Raw genomic sequence first — 22,552 nt, forward strand, 5'->3', positions numbered from 1 at the left:
CCAAACGGTCACTGGGGAGGACCCACCAGGACTGAGGGCATCTCCAGGTAAAGCTGAGGGCAACAGTGACAGGTGACTGCGAGCCTACTGCTCACAGCTGAGAGAGTGCTCAGTGAGCCTCTGGCAGACTCATCATTCCATTCTTCCTGTACTCTCCCTCCCGTTCGGTGGGACCGGAGTGTGGCACCCAAGGGACATGTTTTCCCCCATGGTTCTCACTTACATTGTCCATTTCTATTACTTACAGCAGAATGGATGGGAATGGTCTGCTTTAAGCTTGCACCTAGAGCCCAGGTTCTGTCTGACACTGGGCTTTGGTTGATGTCAGCAGCAGGTTCAGCCTTTAGACAGACCAGGAAGAAAAACCACCCCCTTTTTGTCTAGCTCCCCAAACCCTAGGATAGAGATTGCCAAGCTGCTGAGATAGAAGTGATAAAAAAGGGAAGTGATGGGTTTAAAAAAAATGGATTTTTTTTAAGTCATCTGCTTTTTAGCTCCAGGAAAATGTCTTCTTTTTTGAGTCCCTTCATCTCTCCATCTCTGATAAATTATCTGTACTATGCCCTGATCAGGATGGCAGCTAGCAAAGGTTTTGGTACTTGTCAGGACTTCGTACAAAGTGGAGCACCACAGCTCAAGGCTGGAAACCAGGAGGTGAGATTCCAAGACTGTTCACTGCCCTCAGGTCTGCCATGTCAAAGCGCAGACCCCGTTTCAGTTATCTGTTGCTGCGTAGCAGTTAGTGACTTAACACATTTATTTACTCTTGATTCTTGCAAGCTGAGCTGACTTAGCTGGGTGGTTCTGCTGCTTTTGCCAACAGTCACTTGTAGGGCTGCTTTCAGCTGGGCTTGGCTGGGACTGAAAGAAAGGCTGGGCTCCTCTCTCTCTCCAGAGTCTCAGGGTCTCTCCCTCTTCACACGAGCTGTCCATACAGTCGGTTCACTCAACAAGGTAACTGAATTCGATTCTTGGCAGTCCAGGGCTCCCAAGAGCACATAAATGAAAGCTTCCGGGCCTTCCTGATGCTAAGCCTTGAAACTGGCACGGTATAACTTCCACCACATTCTACTGGCTATCCCAGATTCCAGGGGAGAGGATAACGCAAGGATGTGAAGACCAAGAGGAAGGGTTCACTGGGGATCCACGAGTGTAACCCACTGCCACACCCCATCCAGCCTGGGAGGCACGAGGAATGGGGCAGCTAGTGTTAGAGGAGATTGTGCTCTGGAAATGCAAGAAGAGCAAGAGAAGAATGACACAGTTACTGACACAGAAACAGGGAAATGTATCCTACAGCACAGTGGCATCTGGGCTGTGCGCGGGCAAAAGTGAATGGTTTTACCCAGAGGGCCCTGCGCTGCCTTCTCCGCTGGCCAGGGCATGCACAGTCTTGGCCTCCTGCTCGCTGCTGGCGCTGCTGCTCACCACTCGTCTTCTTCGCTGTCTGGCACATTCTAGCACTCGATGAGCTGAAGACCAAATACAAGAATCCTAGAGCAGTGTGATACCTTGACTCCTCTTATACTTCCAGAGCACCTCTTCCATGCTCTCTTCCGGGTCATGTTTCTTTGTGCAGCGGAGTGACTAACACTGGGTCTCAATACACCCCTCTTGGCATGTCATATTTGGAGGTATATGGGTAGCCAGTGATGAGTGGGATCAGGATTCTATGGCCCTACAACCATCACGAATGCATAGTGTTAGAAAAAAGGAGAGTGCAAATTAGCTTTTTTATCTTCTAGCCTTTTTTTTACTACCTATACAGCATGATCTATGTTTCGGTCAGCTCTTAGAACAACACACAGAAGAATTGGTTCAGTTAAGTGCATGCAAAAAGCCACCAAACAAAGGGATTCTATCTAACAAGATCCTCTTTCAAAGAATAGCCTATGGAATCTGAGCAGTTACATTTTTTAAATATTTGTACTTTTTTTTTTTTTTTTTTGCTGCTTGTGGAAAGACTGTTTTCGTGTTATACTCAGATAAAGAATTTAAGTGGAATTACATATAAATTAATATAAAACAGCTACCTCTGATGTTGACAGGTTTGAATTTCCATTTTTTAAGGAACAGCTATAATCCCCTGGATGACTGCATTAATTAGACTATCCTTAGTCCGTTAGAAACTGTTTGTTTGTTTGTTTTGTTTTGTTTTTTAGCAAACAAGAGAAACAGACAAACAGGGACGGACAGACAGGAAGGGAGAAAGATGAGAAGCATCAACTCATAGTTGTGGCACCTTAGTTGTTCATTGATTGCTTTCTCATACATGCTGTGACGGGGGGCTCCAGCTAAGCCAGTGACTCCTTGCTTATGCCAGCGACCTTGGGCTCAAGTCAGCAACCTTGGGCTTCAAGATAGCAACCTTTGGCTCGAGCCAGTGACCATGGGGTCATGTCTATGATCCCATGCTCAAACCAGTGACACTACACTCAAGCCAGCAACATTGGGGTTTTGAACCTGGGTCCTCTGCTTCCAAGGTCGATACTCTATCCACTGGAGCACATCCTGGTCAGGCTGGAAGCTTTTGTTTATAGAAACTTATAGGGCTCATTTTGGTTTTATTGAAATGCCATCTAATTATAAATTCTTCCTATGGAAATAAATAAATTCTTTCCTATAGAAAGTCACAACACATTCCCAACAAATATTTCTATTTTTTGGAATTTTACTTTTCAAACTTATCCCATGAGGGGATGTATTTTTCTGACAAAGAGATAGGAGCAGTGGGTACTGTGTCCAGTGCTCTGAGAACTGAGTTTTATTTTCCCCACTGAGTTGAGAACACTTATCATAGAAGCTCTGAGAAAGTTAGGAGTAGCACAAACAAAACAAAACAAAAATGTGTCTAATCATGCATTTCCAGGGCTTTTAAATAATAACTACATGCCCAACACTCTATTAGGCACTATAGTGAGATTCAGCAGAAAGAAAGAACATGGGCCATGTCCTCAAGAATCTTACAGACCTTCCAAAATGACAAAAAAGAATTGAACAGGAAGTAATTAGAGAATAGTTAAAGTCTAACCTATTCAATACTGATCATCCGTTCAGCGGGAATTCAGAGAAAGGAACAGAGAAACTTGGGAAGTGATGGAAACTATACAAATTCAGTCTCAAATGTGTAGATAATACATTATGAGAAAAGCAAGAATACAGGAAAGGCAGAAGACTCTAGATAACTGGCCCAATTAAAGATGAATGTGTATTGGTTCAAAATAAGCATAAGTAGGAATGGAGCAGGCTGTGATAGGCTTTAAAACCTAGGCAGAGGCCCTGGCCGGTTGGCTCAGCGGTAGAGCGTCGGCCTAGCGTGCGGAGGACCCGGGTTCGATTCCCGGCCAGGGCACACAGGAGAAGCGCCCATTTGCTTCTCCACCCCTCCGCCGCGCTTTCCTCTCTGTCTCTCTCTTCCCCTCCCGCAGCCAAGGCTCCATTGGAGCAAAAGATGGCCCGGGCGCTGGGGATGGCTCTGTGGCCTCTGCCTCAGGCGCTAGAGTGGCTCTGGTCGCAACATGGCGACGCCCAGGATGGGCAGAGCACCGCCCCCTGGTGGGCAGAGCGTCGCCCCTGGTGGGCGTGCCGGGTGGATCCCGGTTGGGCGCATGCGGGAGTCTGTCTGACTGTCTCTCCCTGTTTCCAGCTTCAGAAAAAAGAAAAAAAATAAAAAATAAAAAAATAAAAAATAAAAATAAAAAAATAAAAAACCTAGGCAGAGAATCATAATTGTCAGAGCTCAAAAGTAGACAGGGCTTCAGCCATCTAATTCAGTGTTTTTTGTTTTTTGTTGTTTTTTTGTTTTGTTTTGAGAGAGATAGGAAGGGAGAGGGGAGGAGGAAAGAGATAAGGAGCATCAACTCATAGTTGCTTCATTTTATTTGTTGATTCATTGCTTCTAATACGTGCTTTAGCCCAGGGGCTCAAGTCAAGCCAGTGACCCCTTGCTCAAGCAAGAGATCTTGGACTCAATCTAGCGACCTTGGGCTTCAAGCCAGTGACCTTTGGGCTCAAGCCACTGACCTTGGGATCGTGACCTCTTGCTCAAACCAGTGACCTTGGGCTGTGTTCAAGTCAGCAACCCCATGCTCAAGCTGGCAAGCCTGAGCTCAAGCAGGTGACCTCAAGATTTTGAACTGGGGAACTCAGTGTCCCAGGTTGATATTCTATCTACTGCACCACCACCTGTAAAGCAAATTTATTCCAGTGGTTTTTAAACTAAACTTCCTCAAGCCCCAGGCATTATGAGAGGTTCATCAGGAGTGCTAGAAATGAAATATTTCCCACCTATCATATAAGATTTAAACTACTTGAAGAAACATGTTGTCTTTTATTGTTTTCTGTATCAGGATTCTGCTCAAGATTTCATTAATTAAATCTTCTGTGGCACTGGCCAGTTGACTCTGGTAGAGTGTTGGCCCAGTTTATAGAAGTCCCAGGTTTGATTCCCAGTCAGGGCCCATCTGCTTCTCTACCCCTCCCCCTTTCACTTCTATCTCTCTCTCTCTCTCTTTCTCTCTCTCTGTCTCTTTTCCTCCTGAAGCCATGGCTCAATTAGAGCAAGTTGGCCTGGGGCACTGAGAATGGCTCCATGGCCTCCCCCTCAGGCACTAAAAAATGGCTCTGGTTGCAATGGAGCAATGGCCCTAGATGGGCAGAGCATTGCCCCCTAGTGGGCTTGCCAGGTGGATCTGGGTTGAGGCACACCGGGGGTCTGTCTCTGCCTCCCCTCCTCTCACTAAAAAAATTTTAAAAATAAAATTTAAATAATAATAATAATAATAATAATAATAAAGAATTCTTCTGCTAAAAATGTTTGAAAACCATCAATCTACTCAAAACCTTATCTGGGACTGGATACAAAGAGCAATAGGGAGCCATGTTAGGTTCTTGAACCACAGAAGCATCAAAATTAACAGAATGCAAGAGAAGATTAGAACAGAAGCCACAGCAGAGCCCCTACTCAAATTCTGGCTTCCCCCAGGAAATCTGCCCTGACCAGCCTGGCCTGAATCTCCTTCACTGTTTGCAATCACAGAGTAGCTTATTGGGCCTATAATTCATTTCCTAATTGATTATGCTCAGCATTGTGACATCTGTTCTATTAATTGTCTAGAGCTTTTCATTAAAGCTTTTTTATCTTTCATTTTTTCACGAAGCAGAGATTAGGCAAAGATGCACCTGGACTGTTATAGAAAGGTTCGAGTATCACATGATCAAAGTATGGATTTTGTGAATCATTTCTTCCTCGGGTCCTATGAACCTGTAATGTCTCTACCTGACCAGTAGTTTTCAGGGGGGCAGGGATCATGACTTAGTCACGGTGGGCTCATGGTTATGTATGGGTGGGAGTTGAGTGGTTGGTTGATTGGTTGGTTGATTGGCTGGTTTGTTGAGAGATTAAAAGCCTTCACCAGGCTAGCTATCATTTAGAATGGACTGAAGATTATGAATTTGACCACATCTAAGGAAGGGACTTTGGGATTCATTCTAGCTTGTCTGGCCTCTGAAGGAGCAGGACAGTCTTCCAGTCTCTCCTGGATGTGGTTAATGATTGACAGTCCAGCTCCTACACATTCCCATCAGGATAGGAGCCAGGTGTTGCATGAGGACAAGATTCTCATGCCCACAAGGAATTTGTCCTGAATCACAGAAGGGACAGGAGGGCTGTAGCAAAATGCAATACAACACTCAACATTTAGGACCTATTCATTTCCATCGTGGCTGTGCAGACTGAACAAGTGAGAGAGCGTGCGATTCATAGTCAATGTCCAGCCTCAGTACTGAGGCCAAATGTGCTGGAGGAAGATTACTAACAGGGAAGAGGGATTCCGGGATGCCAGATGGCTGATGCCTTTTCCTTTTCCCTCAGCAGCCAGATTATATCACCTGGTATCAAGAATGGGAACAAAAATCATACCCAGCCCTGAAAGTTTCAGATTATAGCAGAGAATATGAAAGAATAGAAGGGGTTCCTTCTATTTTTTCCAGATTTTCCTCAATAGATTTAAAACAACTCTACTTAATTGCTTACTATGTACACACTGTGATATAAGCACTTAACACATGATTAATTCATATAATTCTCATAGCAATACTCTGAGGGTAGGTACTATTATTACCTTCATTTTAAGGGAAGAGGAAATCAAAGCTTATAAAGTGTAAGTACCTCACCCTAAGAAAAAGGACCCTGCCTGACCTATGTTGACAAAGTGGATCAAGCATTAACCTGGAATGCTGAGGTCACTGTTTCAATCCCTGAGCTTGCCTGGTCAAGGCACATACAACAAGCAACTACTATGAGTTGATGCCTTCTGCTCCTCCCCTCCTTTCTCTCTTCCTCTCTCTAAAATCAATAAATAAAATCTTAAAAATAAACAAATAAATAAAAACAAGAAAGGGGAGTGTATTAAGGGCCCACCCACTAACACTGGTTGTTAAGAAGACAAACTCTAGAGCTTAAACTTCACACCTGCCACTTATTAACAAACTACTTAATTTATCGTGCCTGCAGTTTTCTCATTCCTAAAATGCATTCCTTTTTTTTTTTTTTTTTCTGAAGCTAGAAACGGGGAGAGACAGTCAGACAGACTCCCGCATGCGCTCAACCGGGATCCACCCGGCACGCCCACCAGGGGCGACGCTCTGCCCACCAGGGGGCGATGCTCTGCCCCTCCGGGGCGTCGCTCTGCCGCGACCAGAGTCACTCGAGCGCCTGGGGTAGAGGCCAAGGAGCCATCCCCAGGGCCCGGGCCATCTTTGCTCCAATGGAGCCTTGGCTGCGGGAGGGGAAGAGAGAGACAGAGAGGAAGGAGGGGGGAGGTGGAGAAGCAAATGGGCACTTCTCCTATGTGCCCTGGCCGGGAATCAAACCCAGGTCCCCCGCACGCCAGGCCAACGCTCTACCGCTGAGCCAACCGGCCAGGGCCTAAAATGCATTCTTAAGGCTTCACTTATAGAGTGCTTATGATGGATAACTAAGATAATCCACATAAAATGTTTAACATTTTACCTGGATAATAGTAACCACTTAATGTTTGCTATTCTTCTTATCATTAATGTAATCAATTTCCAAAGCTGCTCTCCTTTAAGCAGTGCTTTAGCGGTGCCCCCATTCATGCATTCTTGCTTGAGCTAAATTATCCATTAATACATCCATCACTTCCTTCCCTAGGCCCCCACTCATCCATCCCCATCATTCCAATCCACTTTCCCTCTCTTCCCCAATTCTTCTTCCCCAGTGCTAATCTTAGAGCATAAAAACCCAAAACCAAAACAGCCCTGGAAACACTGGATGTGATTTGTTTCCATTGTCACCCCAATAAATTCAATAAAATGAAAACAGTTGGTCTTCACACCTACATCTAATCAATCTAATTATGCTCACACCCCTCTACCAGGTGTAGATACTTCTGTGCACATGTTGAGGTGAAATCTCCTATTTTCTGAGATTGTTTCAGCCGAGTGTTATTTGGACCTTACAGACCCACCACTCTGAGAACATTATCCCCTTACTTAATCAAACATCTCTTTACATGACACATTTCTCAATGCAGAAATGAAAAACAGAAACTTGCCCAAGGATAGAAAGGTATTAAATCACTCCATGATCAGCCCCCTGGTGCTGACTTACTGAGAGGCTGCACAGACAGTGCTCTTGGAGCTGGAAGGAAGCCTTGGATAGCTTCCCCTACTCCCACCCGCTGCCTTGCTGCTCCATTCCAGCCATGCTGACTGTCTTGCTGTTCCTTCAATGTGTCTTTTTTTTTTTTTTTTTTTGGAACTGCAGAGCCTTCCTGCTTGCTATTTCCCCAGCCTTGAATGTCCTTCCATTTTTGTGGCTGTTTCCTCCTCATCACAGGCTTAGAAATGGGTCTACACCTAGTCAGGGTCCAGTGCTGAGGCCCCTACAAGGCAGAAACTGGGAGTTCTGCAGAAAATTGGGAGCTTCAAATGACTGCCCCCCCCATGAAAAAGACATAGTCTTTGCTCCCCCACACAGGGAAATGACAAGGAACTTGTAAGGGGAGGAATGTTTCTTGGAAGAAAGCAAAACACCAAACCTTCATCACATGTAAATTTAGAGTCCACGTTTACCATAAACACATGGTGCAAAAAATTCTCAAGTTAAAAAATGAGTAAAAAATACTGTCCCCTCCCAGTGATGTGGCTAAAGAAGCTTGAGGGGAATAAACAATGCTCCAATAAAAATAGATTCACAATTCACAATAGCCCACAGGGGGACAATTCACGATGTGTGAAAATTAGAAGCCCAACTAATTGAATAATTACAACCCCAAGAAAAAGGAATGTTCTGAGAAAGATTATAAAGCAGCTATACTTTTTCTTTTGTAAGATATGTTTGTAAGAATTAAGTAATAAGGAAAGTGTCCAACACTGAAAAAAAATGTCAGGCAGATTTTAAAAAGAACCAAATAAAACTTCTGAAAATGAAAAGCAGAGTCATGGAAATTCATTGAGTGCTCTAGTGGGAAAGCAAGACAGCAAGACACCATCAGAAAACCCAAATCCTCAAAACTGAGTGGCTGCAGGCATTTCAGAGAGACCCTCCTACTCCTGGTTATCTGGTTGATACTCCTGATTATACTGATTATGTGCTGATTTTACTCCTGAAAGGAACTGAGACATCAACATGTTTTATTTTAAATGTCCTCTGAGCTGCTGTTGGTGAAACAGAGCACTTCTTAAGGGAAAGAGAGGGTGGGTAAGACTGAAATCCCCAAATCCCAACTTCATCACCCCATGCCAGACAATCATGGGCATGGTTTACTCACTCTTATTTTGTCTTCGCCTCTCTTTCTCCGTATCCTGCTCATGGAAACACACGCAGACGTAGTCTCGTTTTTATCTTGCACCTATTTTATTAGGCTTAGCTAGATTGTTTTTCAATAAACTTGGATAACTTTAGGAATAAAAATTCCTGAAATTCTTAAAGACAAATGACTCCATCAAGATATACTATGTAAAGAAAAAAGGGTCTGGACACATGTACACCAAACCGTTAACAATGATTACAGTAGAGACAGGAGATTGTCACAGATTTTTGTTAGCCAAGCCATTTTTTTTATTTAATTTATTGTGTTTATAGATTCTAGTGTCACCTCAATTGCATCCGCCCTCCCCCATATTCCCCTCAACATCTCCTTTGCCCTCCCTCCCAACAGTTCCCTCCCCCCTTCCTTTCAGGTTTAATTCCATTCCTCAGTTCACATTGTTCCTTGGATTCCTCAAATGAGTGAGGTCATATGATATTTATCATCTCTGCCTGGCTTATTTCACTTAACATAATAGTTTCCAGGTCCATCCATATTGTCGCAAAAAGTAAGATTTCCTTCTTTTTCATGGCCCCATCGTATTCCATTGTATATATGTACCACTGCTTTTTAATCCACTCGTCCACTGACGGACACTTGGGCTGTTTCCAGATCTTGGCTATTGTGAACAATACTGCCATAAACATGGGGGTGCATTTCTCCTTTTGGAACAGTGCTATGGTGTTCTTGGGATATATTCCTAAAAGTGGGATGGCTGGGTCAAAAGGCAGTTCCATTTTTAACTTTTTGAGGAATCTCCATACTGTTTTCCACAGTGGCTGCACCAGTCTGCATTCCCACCAGGGTTCCCTTTTCTCCACATCCTTGCCAGCATATATCATGTGTTGTTTTGTTAATGAGAGCCATTCTGACTGGTGTGAGGTGATATCTCATTGTGGTTTTAATTTGCATTTCTCTAATGATTACTGATGTTGAACATTATTTCATATGTCTATTGGTCATCTGTATGTACTCTTTGGAGAAGTGTCTATTCATTTCTTTTGCAATTTTTTGATTGGATTGTTTATCTTCTTGGTGTTGGGTTTTACAAGTTCTTTATAAATTTTGGTTATTAACCCCTTATCAGAGGTATTGTCGAATATGTTCTCCCATTGTGTAGTTTGTCTTTTTATTATGTTCATATTGTCTTTAGCTGTACAAAAGCTTTTTAGTTTGATATAGTTCCATTTGTTTATCCTGTCTTTTATTTCACTTGCCCGTGGAGATAGATCAGCAAATATATTGCTGCGAGAGATGTCAGAGAGCTTACTGCCTATGTTTTCTCCTAAGACGCTTATAGTTTCACGGCTTACATTTAAGTCTTTATTCATTTTGAGTTTATTTTTGTGAGTGGTGTAAGTTGGTGGTCTAGTTTCATTTTTTTGCAGGTAGCTGTCCAATTTTCTCAACACCATTTGTTAAAGAGACTGTCTTTACTTCATTGTATGCTCTTACCTCCTTTGTCAAATATCAATTGTCCATGAAGGTGTGGGTTTATTTCTGGGTTCTTTGTTCTGTTCCATTGATCTATATGCTTGTTCTTATGCCAGTACCAAGCTGTTTTGAGTTCAATGGCCTTGTAGTATAACTTGATATCAGGAAATGTGATACCTCCCACTTTATTCTTCTTTTTTAAGATTGCTGAGGCTATTTGTGTTCTTTTTTGATTCCATATACATTTTTGGAATATGTGTTCTATATCTTTGAAGTATGTCATTGGTATTTTAATTGGTATTGCATTGAATTTATAAATTGCTTTGAATAGTATAGACATTTTGATGATGCTTATTCTTCCTAACCATGAACACGGTATATGCTTCTACTTGTTTATATCTTCCTATCTTCCTTGATTTCTTTTTTCAATGTTTTGTAATTTTCTGAGTACAAGTCTTTAACCTCCTTGCTTAATTTACTCCTATGTACTTTATTTTGTTGTTGTTGTTGTTGTTGCAATGGTGAAGGGGATTGTTTTCTTAATTTCTCTTTCTGACAGTTCTTTGTTGGTGTATAAAAATGCCTCTGATTTCTGTGTATTAATTTTATACCCTGCCACCTTGCTGAATTCATTTATCAGGTCCAGTAGTTTTTTGACTGAGACTTTAGGGTTTTCTATATAAAATATCATATCATCTGCAAAGAATGTTAGTTTTACTTCTTTTCCAGTTTGGATTTCTTTTTCTTGTCTGATTGCTGTAGCTAGGACTTCCAGTACCATGTTGAATAAGAGTGGTGAAAGGGAGCACCCTGTCTTGTTCCTGATCTTAGAGAGATTGCTTTTAATTTTTGCCCATTAATTATGATGTTGGCTGTGGGCTTGTCATAGATGGCCATTATCATGTTGAGGTATGTTCCCTGTATTCCCACTTTACTGAGAGTTTTGATCATAAATGGGTGCTGTATTTTATCAAATGCTTTTTCTGCATTGTTGAAATTATCATGTGGTTTTTCTCCTTCTTTTTGTTTATGACATGAATCATATTGATTGATTTGCAAATATTGTACCAGCTTTACCTCCCCAGAATAAATCCCCCTTGATTATGATGTATGATTTTTCTCATCTATTGCTGGATCCAGTTTGCTAATATTTTGTTGAGCATTTTAGCATCTAAATTCATCAAGAATATTGGCCTATAATTTTCTTTCTTTGTGTTGTCTTTGCCTGGTTTTGGAGTCCAAATTATGCTCGCCTTGTAAAAGGAGCTTGGAAGTCTTCCTTCCTTTTGAATTTTTTGAAATGGCTTGAGAATGATAGGAGTTAGTTCTTCTTTGAATGTTTGGTAAAATTCACCAGTGAAGCCATCTGGCTCAGGGCTTTTGTTTGTTGGGAGTTTTTTGATAAATGTTTCAATCTCATTTGTTGTAACCAGTCTGTTTAGGTTTTCTGATTCTTCCACATTGATTTTTAAAAGATTATATGTTTCAAGAAATTTGTCCATTTCACCTAGGTTGTTTAAATTTTTGGCATACAGTTCTTCATAGTATTTTCTTACAATATTTTGTATTTCTGTTGTGTCATTCTGGAGTGTTATTTCTCCACTCTCATTTCTAATTTTATTTATTTGAGTCCTCTCTTTTTTTCTTGGTGAGTCTGGTTAAAGGTTCAGCAATCTTCCTTACCCTTTCAAAGAACCAAAGAACCAGCTCTTGGTTTCATTGATCCTCTGTGTTGTTTCTTTAGCCTCTATGTCATTTATTTCTGCTCTGATCTTTATTATTTCCTTCCTTCTACTACCTCTGGGCTGTACTTGCTGTTCTTTTTCTAGCTTTTCTAGATGCAGGGTTAGTTTTTTTATTTGAGCTTTTTCTAGCTTTTTAAGGTATGCCTGTAGTGCTATGAACTTCCCTCTCAGGACTGCTTTTGCTGTGTCCCATAAGTTTTGAGTTGTTGTATGCTTGTTATTATTCATTTCTAGGAATTTTTTAATTTTTTCTTTGATCTCATTGTTAACCCATTCATTATTTAATATCATGCTATTTAGATTCCATGTGTTTGAGTATTTTTCAGTTTTTCTGTCGTGGTTGATTTTTAGTTTCATGCCATTGTAATCAGAGAAAATGCTTGATGTGATTTCAATCTTCTTAAATTTGTTGAGACTGCTTTTGTGCCCTAACATGTGGTTTATCCTAGAGAATGTACCATGAGCACTTGAAAGGAATGTATATTCTGCTGCTTTAGGGTGAAAGGTTCTGAAGTTATATATTAAATCCAGTTGATCTAGTATGTCTTTTAAGTCTGCTGTTTCTTTTTTAATTTTCTTTCTTGAGAACCTATCTAGCGGTGTTAGTGGGGTATTAAAATTCCCTACTATTATAGTATTGCTGTTTATCTTGCCCTTTATATCCATCAAAGTCTGCTTTATATGTTTAGGTGCGTAGATATTTATAATGATTATATCTTCCTGTTGATTTCTTCCTTTATCATTATATAGTGACCTTCTTTATCTCTTACTATAGCTTTTGTTTTAAAGTCTATTTTGTCGGATATAAGTATTGCTACCCCAGCTTTTTTTTAATTTCCATTTACATGAAGTATTTTTTTTCATCCTTTTACCTTTAGTCTATGTGTATCTTTTGTTTTGAGCTGTGTCTCTTGAAGACAGCATATGTATGGGTCCTGTTTTCTTATCCATGCAGCTACCCTATGTCTTTTGACTGGATCATTTAATCCATTTACATTTAAGGTTATTATTGATATGTAGTTGTTTATTGCCATTTTATTCTTTAAAACTATCTTCCTCTTTTACTATATTATTTTTCCCTTTGTTCTGTTTACAACAGGCCCTTTAACATTTCTTGCAGCATTGGTTTGGTTGTAATGAATTTCTTAAGTTTTTTTTGTCTGGGAAGCTTTTTATTACTCCTTCAATTTTAAATGATAGCCTTGCTGGATAAAGAAGTCTTGGTTGTGGGCTCTTGTTCTGCATTTCTTTGAATATTTCTTGCCATTTCTTTCTGGCCACAAGTGTTTCTGTTGAGAAGTCGGAAGTCATCCTTATGGGGGCTCCTTTGTAGGTAATAGCCTTTTTTTCTCTAGCAGCTTTTAATATTTTCTCTTTATCTCTTAGCTTTGATATTTTAACTATGATGTTTCTTGTTGTAGATTTCTTTGAGTTTCTCTTTAATGGAATTTTCTGTGCTTCTTGAACTTGTGTGACTTTTTCCTGCATCAATTTAGGGAAGTTTTCAGCTATGATTTGATTGAACAGGTTTCTATCACTTGTTCTTTCTCTTGTTCTTCAGGAGCCCTTATGATGTGGATGTTGTTTCTCATGTTGTCACAGAGCTCTCTTAGAGTTTCCTCAGACTTTTTGAGTCTCTTTTCTTTTTGCTGCTCTGCTTCTGTGCCTTTGTTTATGTTGTCCTCTAACTCGCTGATTTGATTCTCAGCTTCATCCATTCCGCTTTTAATTCCTTCCATTGTGTTCTTCATTTCTGATATTGTATTTGTCATTTCTGACTGATTCTTTTTTATTATTTCAATGTCCTTTCTTATATTTGCTATCTCTTTATTTAGTTGCTCGCTATGTTCATCTATTGCTGTTCTCAGATCTTTGAGCATCCTAACAATCATTATTTTAAACTCTGCATCTGATAATTTGTTTATATTTGACTCATTCAAGTACTGTTCTGGGGATTTCTCTAGATTCATTTTGGTTGCATTTCTCTGCCTTCCCATTCTGTCTGTTATAAGAAGGGTGTGTCCACATGAGTCCAATGGGTGTGGTCTCTGTGTTCCCCAGGTGTGATCTGTCTGCAGGTGTGCCATCCCCTCTGAGGCTGCCTGAAGCATTCAGGTAAGGGCGTTGCCAGCGCTGGCCTGCTGGGGCAGTCACTGAGGTTTCTGCCTCTCCTCCATGGTCCAGGCTGTGTTCACGTGCTGGGGCTACAAGCCCTGGCAGACTTTGGCCTTTGCCCCACCCCTTCGAGTGGGGCTGCACTCCATGCTGGGGCCACAAGCCTTGACACTGCAGGTGGGGCCACGCACCTATGCTCAGCCACAGGTTTCTGCCCCCACAGGTGGGGCTGTGCTCACGATGGCCATAAGACCCAGCTCCAGGGGTGGAATTGTGCACCCTTGCTCAGCCATGGGTCTTCGCCTGTTCCTTGGCTTTTGCCCCACCCCCAATGGCAGGGTTGCATTAGCGCACTGGGCCACACACCCCAGCTCTCCATAGGGGCTGCCCACCCCTGCCCAGCCAGGGCTCTCTGCCAGTTTCCCAGCTTTCGCCTTGCCCCTGCAGGCAGGATTGCAAGCAGGACTGCTCTTTCTCACCTGGCCCGCAGCCGGGTTGGACCACTTTTGTGCGCCCCTTCTGCCCCCACTGGGCAGGACTGAGCTAACACTGGGCCTCAGTCGCAGCTTGCCCAGCTTCTGCCTCCGCTGACAGGACTGTGCTTCTGTGTCCTGCTGATGCCACCTGCCCTCCAGCAAGCCCTCAGCAGTGTAGGAGGGGGTGCTGCTGCTTATACCCTAGCACTCAATACTGTATTCCTAAAGGCTCCCTCTTTCTAAGCAACTCTGCTCTGAGTGCTGTGGGAAAACTTGTTTGGCTGGTGTCCTGCTTCCCTTTGCTGGTATTGCTGGTTCCAGGAGAAATAGTCACTTTAGATTTGGGGAGTGACTCAACCCAGGGGTTAGGGTGGCTGTCCCTCAAAGTGTTTCTCCCTGCACCTCTTAGATTACTCTCTCTTCCTGCTACTCTGGTCCTCTCATCTCTCCCCATCCCCCAGAGTCTCAGGTGAGTGGTTGTGAAAGAGGTTTTCTGCGCAGTCCCTATAAGAAGAATCCTGGGTCTAAGAAATCTGTCTCTTTCTCACTAACAGTATCCTGGCTTGTTTCACAGCTAAGTACTATTCATACACTTCTTCTAGGCTCTGGGGCTTCAGGCTGGGGCTTTGGTCCTGGGGCCCAGGACCCTCCCCTTTCTGCTACACTCACTTCCCACCACGCAAGATCTTCTAGGCTGCTGTTCACTCCCGGGAGCTGGGCAACCCTCTCTGCATTTCTGCTATTCCTACCAGTCTCAGTATGGCTTCTTCAGTGTTCCTTGGTTAAAGAGTCCTTTTAATTTAGTCCAAAGTTGGTTTTTCCAGATGATGGTTCTTAAAATTAAGTTGTAATCCACTTTGGTTCTGGGAGGTAGAAGTTAGTACGTCTGCCTACTCCATCGCCATCTTGCTGCCTGACATTCACTTATATAATAATCCAAGCCATTTGTTTTTATAATGTTTTATAATGTTGTTTGTGAGCAGGTGTTTCTTTTGTAATTGGAAAAAACTAGGTTTTTTATGTGTTCAGCAGCAATTCTTTCCTAAATATAGTTCCTTGCATTAAAATAATAATAATAAAGAAATATCCCTGGACAGTTGGTTCAGTGGATAAAGCAACAGCCAAGCATGCAGACATCCCAGGTTTGATCCCCAGTGAGGGCACACATGTGACCATCTACTTCTCTTTCCCTCTTCCTTCCCCTTCTCTCCCTGTTTCTGTTCGACAGTCAGTAGCTTGATTGGTTTGAGAATTGGCCCCAGGCTCTGAGGATAGCTCAATTGGTTCAAACGTTGCTCTCAGGCACTGAGGATAGCTTGGGTGGTCCAAGCATCGGCATTGGGCACAGAAGATAACTTGGTTGGCCCAAGCATCAGCCCTGGGTGCTGAGGATAGCTCTGTTGATTCAAGCATCAACAAATGGGGCTTACCAGGTGGATCCTAGTTTGGGTGCATGCAAGAATCTGTCTCTCTATCTTCCCTCCTCTCACTTGAAAAGAAAAGAAAAGAAGTAAGCATTCCACCTTTCCCCTCTGGTGAATTGAGTGCTCGGCTAACCTTGGCTCCTGTGGACAAAAAAGCAACTCACGTACATTGATTTATTTAATGAAATGATTATATTACATAGGTACAATAATGATTCTATTCCATTAAAATAGAAGTTCTAGAGAGAGATCTCTGTCTCTACTACTTGATGTTGATTCATCTCAATCACCAAGAACAATACCCAGTGCAGTGTGGATGCTCAATAAACACTTACTGAATGAATGCACACTTTACAGATGAGGAAACTGAGGCACAGAGAGATTAGGGAACTTGTCCAATGTCAAACCTTTAGCAAATGGTGGAACCAAGCTGTGAACCCAGGTAGTCTAACTGTAGAACCCACCCTCTAACTTAGATACTTCCCTTTCTTTTTTTTAACATGAAAAGAAAATCCAACATACTCTAGACACCTTCTTGATACAATAAGCAAGGAGGATAAATGGGAAGGTCTTATGGAAACTATCCTACTTAGCCTACTCATGTCTTCTAACTCAGGTTTGTTCTAGTACTGGGTTGGTGCCCCATTCTGCCTCACCATCAAAGGGGCTCTGGAGGGGCCACCCATCAACTCCCATTTTCAAAACTCTAGCTACTGGCAGTGAGGGAAGCATCTTTTTTTTTTTAATTATTTTTATTAGGATATAATTGACATATAACATTATACAAGTTTAAGGTAGATACATGTTGATTTGATACATTAATATATTGCAATATGATTACCACTATAGTGCTAGCTAACACCCCTATCATGTCACATTATTATCATGTCCTTTTTGTGGTGGAAAAATTTGCCAGCATCTGGGTCAGTTGGCTAGTGCCTCCTGGTTCCAACATTGTTTTTTCAGAGAGAGGAAAGGAGAAAGAAAAAAAGACATCAGTTTGTTGTTCTACTTATATATGCATTCACTGGTTGATTCTTGTATGTGCTCTGCCCAAGGATCGAACCCACAACCTTGGCTTATTAAGACAATGCTCTAACTAACTGAGATATCCCACCAGGGCTGGTTTCTCCTTCTTAACCACCCATGACTAGTGGTCTTCTTGACCCTCCACTCACCAGAGCTAGTCCCCCCTTGCAGGACTCTTCACAAACAACAAGCTCCCCTCCACCCACACCCACCCGGGTACAACCTACTCCCAGGAGGAGGGGGTGGGTAACTGACAGGCTCTTTGGGTCCAAGCTTCTTCTGGTGCATTTAAAATAATATAAACAAAGGAAAACCCTCAAGTTTATGGCATCCAGACTAGAAAGAAAATTTCAAACTTTTACTTTAATTTTAAAAGATAGAAAAAGTATAAACTGTTAGCTCTAAGCCTTGATTATAATGCTTCAAGGGGGCATTCACATTATGAGCCCTTCTCAGCAGAGCCAGTCACTGGTCAGTATTTTTATCTACAATGAATTTTAGGATTGTCTTCTGCAGATCAAGCTCTATCTCACTTCATTCTCCACCTGGTCCTCCCTTGAACTGCGATCTCACAGTCACAAAACACTTCAGCAAGACGTACTTGCCCATTTGATCCAAATCCCTAACTTTAGAAGTAAGGAAACTGAGACAGAGAGAAAATTATTTCCCACAGTCAGATAATGATAAAAGCATTGGAAAATTAAGGGCAGTGGTCGGCAAACTCATTAGTCAACAGAGCCAAATATCAACAGTACAATGGTTGAAATTTCTTTTGAGAGCCAAATTTTTTAAACTTAAACTATATAGGTAGGTACATTCCTTATCGAGGTAGCACCCACATGTGGTCTTTAGTGGAAGAGCCACACTCAAGGGGCCAAAGAGCTGCATTTGGCTCACAAGCCACAGTTTGCCGACCAGGGATTAAAAGGAACCTATCCAGTTGTTTTTGTCACTCACAAAATTTATGAAATTGTTCCCAAATTCTTATTCACCATATATCAATATTTATCATGTGCTTTCTCTGTGCAACCAGAGTGTGTCTAGAACAGAGAAAAGACCTGTCCTAAATAATTCAGTTCTCCCTGAGACTGTATTTTTTTTAAGCAGGAGAGAAAGGGACAGACAAGGACAGACATATGATAGGAAGGAAGAGAAATGAGAAGCATCAACTCATAGTTGCAGCACCTTAGTTGTTCATTAATTGCTTTCTCTTACGTGCCTTGACCAGGGGGTTTCAGCGACCTTGGACTCAAGCCAGTGACCTTGGGCTCAAGCCAGCGACCTTCAACTCAAACTAGTGACCATGGGGTCATGTCTATAATCCCATGCTCAAGCCAACAACCCTATGCTCAAGCCAGATGAGACTGCACTCAAGCCAGCAACCTCAGGGTTTTGAACCTGAGTCCTCAGCATCCCAGGTCAACGCTCTATCCACCACCTGGTCAGGATTCCTGATACTGTTATATGAACATATAAAATAATCAAAAAAATAGTTCAAGGCAGTATTAAGTTATCTATTTCTTCGTGTATACATTCATGCATTCATCCATTCAATGGGCAGATATTTATTGAACATAGAAATAAGTCAAAAATAGACTTTCTTCTCAGGGAGCTTATAATTGATTGAGGGGAAAAAAGATATGCTCAAAGATTTACTGCTGGGATGATATAGATTGATCTAGTGCCTAGTGAACAGCCCTACTTGCAGTGTCAATCAAGGCTAATAAGGGAAATCAGTGGTCGGAGGTCCTAGGACATTTGGTTGTATTTAAAAGTCACGGCCTTCTGCTCAGGAAAGAGCTAGCAACTCACTTTTACAGAGCACCTACTCTTGCTGGATGCTTCACATTTAGACCACAGCTACCCTTAGAGGTCAAACACTAAGGCTCAGAAAGGTTACGTCACTTGTCCAAAATCACCCAACTAGAAATTGGAAATCAGGATTCTGACTCCAAAGCCTGAGGTTGCTTACTACAGACTCTCTGTGCCTGCTCGTCCAGCCTGGCTGGGAAGGACTCCCCACAGTGGCCTTGTCTGTGCTGACTTGCATCCCTGAGGGTAAAGGAAATGCCCTGAGCTGTTGTGATACTAAGGTGCTTTGCCACTGTGGCCTCTAGAAAGGGACAGTGCAGCTCCAAGGAGAGCTGGTGATGTCATATGGGAGGTGTCCCACCAGGCATTTCTGTCATGGGACCACTCTCTGACATTCTTTCATTCCTGCTTTCATTTGTTCACCAATATTTAGGGAGCCAATCAGGCACAGGGCATAGGCACACAGCCACAAGGCTGCTTGGTCTTTTAACATGGGTGTCTGAAGCTGATTCGTCCAGAGGGCAGGAGAGGGGTCAGTTAGACCTCCTTCAGTCGTCCTGCCATGCAATGGTGAGTGAGACACCTCCGCGCCCTCCAGGACTCTGCCTGCTGCCTGCTTTGATCCAGTCTGCCGAGTGACGAGTGACGTGACAGTCTTCCCCTTTCTTCCCCTCCCTTCCCCTCTCTTCCTCTCTTCAACCTTGGATCAGTTTGGTCCCAAAAGCCAATGAACACAGACTGGCTTTTCTGACTTTATGGTCTTTCACCCCCAGACTGACTGTCATAATTCAAGGTAGAATATAGCCAGTTCGGAGTGAGGAGCAGTTTAGACTCTGAGGAGGTTGAGACATGATTGTATGGTGGACTATATGGTACAAATGCCATGGTGGTTCCCCTGAATAGAGAGATCAAAATGGGTGTAATGAATTAGAGAAGCTTCATGGAGGGTATCAGTGGCCTCGTGACAACTCAAATGCTGATGCTCCCAAGCCAGCCAGCTGGTAGGTTGGTGGCTGGGAAAAGTTCATGGACTTTATGAGCAGAAAGTTGAAGAGCCAGTTGTTGTGACCCTAGAGGAAAAGCTCGGTACTGGCCTCTGACCTTTCAGAAGTCAAGGGGTCAGCATATCAGCCACCATCCTCCTCCCAACACTGGGATTCCTGGCGCCCTTTGCATGCTTGCCCAGGAACTCAGACAAACAGCAAAACTGAGGAGGAAATCCAAACTGTTCCCAAGTGTTTTCTGTCTGGCCCAGCATTGCCGTCAGAACAGTGACTGACGAATGGCCACATTATTCTGGGATTTTTGCTTAGAAGTTCTGCTTCCTGTGACTGTCTTGTTACTTGATGGAAGGTTTCCCCATTGGGCCAGAACGCCAGCCACAGGAGCCCGCCAGTCTGTCTGCCGGGTCGGGTGAGCACAAGGGGGATCTCCAAGTGAGGGACCTGGGAAGGGAGGGGCCTCAGGGGTCCATCCCCCACCCCCTCTGGATTCCTTCCTCAACTCCTTTGCCAAGTGGAGCTCCAGGGATCAAGGAATCACTTCCAGGGACTGGCAGCCTCTTTCCACCCAGTGTTTGAAATCTTTGCCTTATTTGGCACTGAAATGTGTATCCTTCTGACTTCCACCTGTTGACTCTGCTTTTTCTAAGGCTACAAAAAACAGAACAGTCCTTCGTCTTTTTTGAAGATGGTCATTATGCTTCATTCCACTTGGCTTTCTCTTTTTCAGGCTCAATATTCCCGCTTTCTCCAGCCTGTGGTTTCCAGTTTCCTCACCTACAGAACAGTTCTGCTGTCATCCTTGTGGGTCATTTCCAGCCCCCGCCCCCAGCAGAGTGACTCACCCCTCATACATAGCAGTGGTGGAGCTGTGATGTGAGGGCTTCACATCGTCCCCTCCACTGGGCTGGGAGGTCTTAAGGAGAGGGACAGGTCTTCCTACTCTAGCTGGACTCCAGCTCCTTAGGGTCTCCCCATCATTACTCCTCTCATCTCTCTCCACAGTGGCTCCTTTATCTCATATGCACACTTCCCATCTCAAAAATGAATCCGTTCTTCAGTCCCACATCCCCCAATGGCTGTCACCTTCCCTCTACTTCATAGCCAAACTTCTTGAAATTCATAATCAATGACATTAACCCCCCCCTTCCATTTACCCTTTAACCCCCTGCAGAATGGCTCCCTCCCTACCATTCCACTTCTAAGTGCCAGCTCCCACAGACCCGTTTTTCAGGACATTTCAGCAGCATCTGACACTGCTCTGCCGGCCCACCTTCCGCCTGGACGGTTCCCCTGCTTACTTTCCTTGGCTGGACTCGCTTCCTGGGTGCTCTCTGCTCTTTGGGCGTAGGTGCCCTGGGGTTCTGTCATTGGCCCGGCCTCCTGCTCACTGCACATGCTCTGCCTGAAATCGCGTCTAGTCCCAGGACTTGCACTGCTCATGATGCCCTGGGCTTCATGTTCCTCTGCTCAGCCTCACCGAGTCTACTGCTCATGAACATGTCCCCTGGGGCATCTCAGCTCCTCTGACTCAGCACAGGCCAAGCCTGTCTCACCAAGTAAGGCTGCCTGTCCTTCCCCACCCCACGCTCGGTGGGCAGTGGAATCACCTTCCACCACCCTGGGCTCCTCTTCCTCCTTCATCTTCCACATCTGGCCCTTTATGGAAGCCTGTCCTTAATAACCGTCACCTCTGTGGACTGACTGCCACGCTACATCATCTCATTTAATTCTCTCAACAAGGCTGCAGGCCATTATTATCCTACTCTATTATCAAAGACAACAGAAATTTGGATAAAATAAGTAGCTTAAGGTCACACATTTAGTAAGTGATGGAGCCAGACTCTCCTGTCCCTAAGCTCACTGTACTCGCCTTTTCTCCTTCACATCTTCTCCTACCCTGTCCCCAAGCCTTTTCCCAGGACTTTGTATCTCTTACTGGGTGACACACCTCTTCGTCTCCGCATCTCCTCCCCGCTGCCAGCCCATCCTCCGCTCTGTTGCCAGAATGAACTTCCTAAAACACAGGCCTACAGCCCCTCAGTGGGTCCTCGCTGCCCTCCAGACTGTGGAGGCTCTTTACACAGGAGCGGCCCCTGGCTCCACCCAGCCTTGTCTCCGCACTTCCTCCCCTGTCCACACCCCTCTCCCAAACTCCTACTTTATTTTCCTGCAGCTGCAGGAAAGCCCCCTAGGCTCTTCACCCAAGCACAAGTGTTCCCTGTGCTGAGAGCACCCTTCTCCCGCCCCGGCCACACCTGCGCACCGTCTGCCCGGCCTCTGATCTTCCTTCTGCCCCCCCCCAGGCTCCTGCTCTGTGGCGCCCTCACTGCCTCCCCTCCCCCCCGCAGAGCTGCCTGCTCCTTTTGAGGCCTCCTTCATACCTAGCACAGACCTTTATTCCTACCCTTGCCACTGTATGTGGCAACTTCTTCTTTTTATTTTCTTGTGTCCCCATCAGACTGTAAGAGTCTTGGATTTGCCTTTGTCATCCAGCAGGTAAGACAAGCCCATACAGTGGACACTTAGGAATGTTTGCTGCTGAATGGAATGCTTATATCACACCTAAGATGGTTCCTAAAGCAAAGAGGATCCCCTGTTGAATACATTTATTTAATAATTAAAACAGAAATGTCAAGGAATAATTGTGATGCAATGTGATATGTGCGATTATAAAGATGT

At 43.5% G+C, this 22,552-nt stretch overlaps 1 protein-coding gene and 1 pseudogene across 1 annotated transcript in view; both read left to right on the plus strand.

Moving 5' to 3' along the window:
* ME3 (malic enzyme 3) overlaps window positions 1-22,552 on the plus strand; it is a 227,275-nt gene that overhangs the window by 166,254 nt on the left and 38,469 nt on the right. The gene's annotated exons all lie outside the window — the stretch shown is intronic.
* Window positions 1,196-1,796, plus strand: LOC136320172 (protein cornichon homolog 1 pseudogene; annotated as a pseudogene).

This window comes from Saccopteryx bilineata, chromosome 1 (genome assembly GCF_036850765.1).
Source record: "Saccopteryx bilineata isolate mSacBil1 chromosome 1, mSacBil1_pri_phased_curated, whole genome shotgun sequence".
Taxonomy (NCBI): domain Eukaryota; kingdom Metazoa; phylum Chordata; class Mammalia; order Chiroptera; family Emballonuridae; genus Saccopteryx; species Saccopteryx bilineata.